The sequence below is a fragment of the Arachis duranensis genome, chromosome 10 (assembly GCF_000817695.3).
Source record: "Arachis duranensis cultivar V14167 chromosome 10, aradu.V14167.gnm2.J7QH, whole genome shotgun sequence".
Taxonomy (NCBI): domain Eukaryota; kingdom Viridiplantae; phylum Streptophyta; class Magnoliopsida; order Fabales; family Fabaceae; genus Arachis; species Arachis duranensis.
In genome coordinates, this window is record NC_029781.3 from 97201956 (window position 1) to 97207870 (window position 5915).

The following is a 5915-nucleotide window of genomic DNA, read 5'->3' on the forward strand; positions in this document are numbered from 1 at the left end:
TCTCATTGATAACAATATTTATGGAGATTTGTTTTTGGTTGAATTTACCCGCGACAATTTTATTTGTTAGCATCATATTCATTCTTGAAGTCAAAATAATATCATCAATATTGTTACCTCTTAAAATTTGACATTTTATGCCATGATTTTCAATTTTTCAAACTCAGACTTATGCCATTACAAAAGCTATTAAGTTAGTTAATATTCCTTAATAACATTACTGGAACACCATGTTGAGTATTATTTTGTAGGAAGAGAAACTAATAACAATTTTTGTTATTTGATATATAATTTATTCTATTGTAAAATGAATTATTATTTTACTAAATTACTAAATATATTTTTTTTAATTTCTTACACTATTTTATTTGGCAATGTTTGTGCACGGAATAATTAATAAAAATATATGGAGTTTTTATTAAAAAATTAAACAAAAAACATATATAACAATTATTACTATAAATATTTTATAAAGTTATAATTAAAATCAAAGGTTAACAATTTTTAATGTTAATAAGAGAGATGTAAAATCATGATTAAGGATGTGTCTAGAAAAAAAGTGTTCGAATTGAAGGCAAGAATTAAGGTTATTAAATTAAAAAGTATATATATTAAAAAAAATCGATAATTTTATATTCGTATTGTTTTAACAGGTCTTATGGAGAGGGTAATTATGTCCCTGTCCCCGTCCTTTTCATGTGGATAGGTTCTACAATCTCACCCATGAAAATTTAATATATTTCTATTAAGTTCCAAATCGCAATTAATCGTTACGAATATTTATTTGGCCTTTTTTTTATCATTCCAATTGTTAGCATTCGTCGGTTTATGACGTGGAATTATACCAGCTATTTAGTCAATTCTTAGATAACCAAAGTCCATGTTATATCATTCTCATAAAATTACATGTATCTCACTACAAGATTTTTACTTGTTTATGGGAGTTTTTTTGTGGAAGTTTTATAAAACCTCCATAACATATTTTATGTATGGCAAAATATAAAACCCCCATTGATTAAAGCTAGTTTAAACTTTTTAAGCCCAATTTTCTAAACCAATAACCAATCTCTAACCTACTCTGATTAAACCCAAACAATGCAAAGTTAACTCCAAGAAAAAACTTGTCCAAAAAAATCGAAAAGGGAGAAGATTGAGAATGAACCCTAGATCTACTAGCCGCCGCGGTACTAATCTCTTCGCCATTGTCACCATCAGGCATCAAGCTCACCGTAGCGTCTGAGATCAAAGGGAGAGTAACTGGCAACGCCCGCGACGCCATCCTTCCCAAGGTTCAGGAGCAGGTTTCCATCCTCAACTCCACTTTCTCATGGAAGGAGTCAGATCAAGCCGCCGCCAAGCGCGCCACTCACGCGCTTGCCGATCTTGCCAAAAATGGTAAATCCTCCGTTCCTCTTCCTCGATATCCTAGTGTGTTGCTCCCTTTGTTTCAATTTTTGAAAAATTCGGTCGTGCATGTCTCTAGGTGTAAGTCCTTCAATGGTTGTGTCTTGCAGAGGAAGTGGTGAACGCGATTATCGAATGAGGAGCTATTCCGGCTTTAGTTCAACAATCAGCACCTCCAAGCTCCTCTCGTCACGGAAGAAGACCTCATTCAAAAGCTGTTGCCATTTGAGCATGAGGTTGAGAAAGTGAGTGCTTTTGCACTTGGACTTCTTGCCGCTGTAGTTGCCGCGTTGAAAGCTTTTGAATCAAGCCACTGTTTTAGTTTGTTTTCTTTTCTTCTTCAGTTTTCATTTGTTTTCGTGTAGAGTGATTCCTGTGGTTGAAGTTCTCTGACTAATTTACTGAACTATTTTATCTATGTATCTTCTATTTTGGTTCCTTACTCTCCAAATCAAATTTGACAGAAGCTGGTAACTGGAGTTAAATTTTGGAGCTGAGCACTTTTTTTCTTTTTGTTTTTACATCTATATATTTACAGAAATCAGGTTAGAATACATATTCAAGAAATGTTCACGTCAGAACAAAGTTAAATATTCACAATTTTTATAGTGATAATTATAGTATTTAAGTATTTTTTAATAATTTGAAGGGTATGAACATTACAACTAACCTGTAATTGTTTATGCTTTCTTTGTAGCTTTAACATGAAAACATGTCCATAGATATTATAGAAGTGATATGAAAGGAATAAAAAGTGAGTTGAAGATAATATCTGAGAAGTTCTTAGTACTATAACTGAAATTTCCTTTCTTTCTCAGGTGAAAGTAGTAATGGAATCAGAGTGCTTAATGCTAAAAACACAATGCAGAAAGCAAAGGTAAGATAATATTAGACTAGTAGTTTAACATGAAAGAATTTTAGCAGGATCAATTAACAAACTTAATATTGTAATTTTCAGGAAAAGAATCTAAAGGGTTACAGAGAGAAGCAACAATTCTCCACAGAGTCTTCAATAACTTCTATGTGTGTGGTGGAAACTGCAGGTGGAGTTGCGAGTCCCGGTGCTTCTGGATCACTTTAATGTGACTTATATAAGTGAATTTGGTGCTCGAGAATTTTGGTACTTTAGTTACAATTTCAATTTCAGATGAATATATGTCTCAATTTATATGTTAATGCAAAAGGCTTGCACATTTTTCTAGGTCCACTATTTGCAATTTCTGGAACAATTTCTGCTTATGAGAGCTTGACTCTTCGAGGTTATGATGTTGTTGATGTTGTTTTGGAAGATCACGGCCTTCTAAACGAGGGTCGAATAATGTCTTATATGCGGAACAAGTAAGCTTGATCATACTAGTTGCTATATTTGCTTTCTGCTTGTTGCATTACATAAAGAGAAATCTTCATACTCTTGAAGGATAAGCTATGTTCCTTATTTTTGTCTCGATTTTTCTTCTGTTTTTCAGTATGATCTCTACTTATATATTGTTGTTCACTTCTTCATGCAGGCTTCCTGTTCTAGTGCTACCCCCTGTTCCAAAAGGTTTGTTTCGAGTGGAATATTTGGTTTCATCCTCAAAACTTTTTTTTTTATTAATTGCCATTTGTCTTTTATTTTTTGTTATTACTATATTTATCTATTTAGTTATTTTTAATAATGCTTCTTAAATCTATAAATTTTTATTTTGCAATACTACGTGGAATATCTTAGGAGACCGAACTATCTTGAACTTGTTGCACTTAGTTTTTATTTTAGAATTAGAGTCATGAATTCGATACAATTACTACAGGTGTTATTATATGGTGATAAGTGATAACTTGTTACTACATGATTCTAGTTTGTTGGTTTTTTTAAAGGCTCAGAGCACAGAAGTTGTAGCTCTGCTATTTGATGCCTGTGCTAGTTGGTGGACTCAAGGACCTAATGCTATATTACAGGTCATCCTCTGTTCTTTCTTTCTTCTTCTTCTTCTCTCTCTCTTTTTCTCTCTCTCTAGCTGGTTATTCTGAAATATGTTCTTTATGTCTTTCTTTTATTGTTGGATGGGATTGTAAAATTGTTGGCTAATACTGGAAAAAACCTTGGTGGTTATTTTGCTTGTAGTAGTGTACTTAGACTTGGTATGTATCTTGCTATTATATGCCAAATCTTTTCAAAGCTTATTAAGAGTTGGATGCACCTTATCTAGTACTCATAAAGTTGTTTTTAATGATGGTGTTTTCTACTTTTATGTCAAATTCTTGTACTCATAACTGTCATGATAGATTCATCTATAGACCTTTATCTACTGAACATAAAGTTTAGAGTACACTTCATATAGAACATACAGGCTTCTATGCTCCTGAAATCTTTTATGGACCTGCTATATAATTTGGCATAAATTTTTGCACTCCTTTGTTACTCTACGGAACTAAGTTATTATTTATTAGGTGATTCCTTTATACTTTCTTTCATTGCTTATGTAAATGTATGTTCTCTCTTCAGATTATGCTTCCAGAAGCTGTTGTAATAGTTATGGCACCAAGAGACGGTTCAACGTAAGGCACATCACAGATGTATCTTGAATTCTTGATTTATAGAGGCATCTCTTCCCTAATAAATTTTGGAAGCACAATTAGAGACCATAAGTTGAAACTTGAAAAGAATGTAAAATCCTTCTTAGAAAAATTAATAAAGGGTAAATTACATTGACATTTTTTCAGTTGTGCTACTCTGGTTTTTAATGACAATTTTAATGTATTTATTTCTAATATTATTAGTTACATTAGATTAAGATTGTTATATTTTTTCTAGATTATATCATTGGAACTGAAGCCATCCACAGTTTGTGAGATAAGTCTGAGAAGTGTTACATTCTAGATTATATCATTGTGCTCAGAGTCTTGTAGCTGCTGTTTCCTCATATCAACTCTACTCCATAATGTGTTGTTCTGCCAAAATAGTTGCTTCTTGGGGTTACTTTCTTCAGAGTAAAATAGTTAATTACAGTGTGTAGCAGATGCTAATCCACACATAACTTATAGAAAGAAGTTCTCAATATTGAACCAATGGGATTAATTCTCGGTCCAATTAAAGTAAATTAAATTGAATTAACAAGAAAAAAGGGGTAAATTTGGGGAAACTAGATAAGAAGCAGGAACTATGCTATTCTTGAGTCATAGAGGGTTTGTCATTCCTGCAAATTGACAAAATCTTGACATCAAGACCAAAATGAGAATGAGAAAACAGAATTCAACAAATTAATGATTATGTATAAACACTTAATGAATGAATTTGATCATTCTTCTCATGTTTTTTGTTCTAATACTTTGTCTATGTTACACCTAGATTTTGCTAGGCATGAACTTCAAATCTACCGTGGACATTCCAATCCAATAGTACCTAGTTAATAATCCTTGTTATGTTATATGTAGGTGAAGACAGTGGCTCGGATTGTGAAAAGTGATGCAAGAAAAGTAATTTGCAAGGAAGCAGAGAGGATCAAACCTGTGGCTGTAGTTCTGGGATCAAGAGGCAGAAGCTTAATTCAGAGGTTTGCCTCTCCATTCCCTCTGCAGTTATCCAATATTGTTCTAAATTTCTGATGCAAGAGTATGTTTCTTTTTTGTTCAGCGTGCTACAGGGAAGTGTTGAAGAGTACTGCTTCCACCACTGCAAAGCAGCACCTGTTGTCATCGTTCCTAGAAAAGGTTTGCAGTGTGCCTCTGTCATTCTTTTCAGGGTTGTATTCTCTTGTAAGTGAGTATTAAAATCTTGAAGGAGTTTCATTTCCTTGATTGGCAGATGCTGGAGATGCATCAATATTGTAGTGAAGCTTTGTACGTATGTCAATTGGCCTTGTTAATATATCTAACAGTCATGTTTAGTGAAATGAAGATTGGTTCTGACTCATTTTCACCAAGAATAAAGATGTTTTCCTTGCATATTTTCACATGTTAACCACTAGCATGTTATTAATTCAATGGTTTAGTAACTCATTTTCTCATTGTGCTGTTTAGACTTTCTTTGATGTTACAAAGCATTTGGACAACTTTATTTTTTGAATAGGTTTATTTGAGTTGCTGTTAGATTCTACTGGTATAAATATACTATTCATTTGTAGTTGTAATTAATGTGACTGAAAAATGATGGTAGTGTACTATATTTTGTTTTGAAGTATTTCTTTTCTTTTAATTTTCTTTTACATTTTTAATGTCTTGTTTAAATATTTTTTTAATAATAAATTATCAGTAGTGTAAGAATAATGTAAATTAATTTTTAAAAATTATAGACAGGTTTGTGAAGGTTTGAAACCTCCACAAAATACCTATTATTTTTAAAATGGAAAAGTCTTTTTGTGGGAGTTTTGAATCGCCAAAAATATTGACCAAAAACTGCCACAAAAATTAAATATAAAACCCCCACTAAATACACACAAAACCCCCACTGAATAGATTGTGGAGGTTTTTAAAAACCCCCACAAAAGACCTCGTGACACCTCAAATTTTGGGGGTTTTAGAAATCCCCACAA

General features: G+C 32.4%; 1 non-coding gene across 5 annotated transcripts; it reads left to right on the forward strand.

Annotated features, from left to right (window-relative positions):
- The first annotated feature begins 920 nt into the window (after positions 1 to 920).
- On the forward strand, positions 921 to 5554 carry LOC107471093 (uncharacterized). Of its 5 annotated transcripts, none has more exons than XR_008003784.1 (10): positions 921 to 1395; positions 1515 to 1649; positions 2223 to 2281; positions 2363 to 2742; positions 2913 to 2947; positions 3262 to 3342; positions 3890 to 3942; positions 4819 to 4937; positions 5018 to 5094; positions 5189 to 5552. It is a non-coding gene; the product is annotated as an uncharacterized LOC107471093 (transcript). The 5 variants fall into 5 exon arrangements; XR_001588554.3 differs by having other exon boundaries at positions 2363 to 2524; positions 2607 to 2742; positions 2913 to 3342; XR_008003783.1 differs by having other exon boundaries at positions 1484 to 1649; positions 2913 to 3342; positions 5189 to 5554.
- The last annotated feature ends 361 nt before the right edge of the window (positions 5555 to 5915 follow it).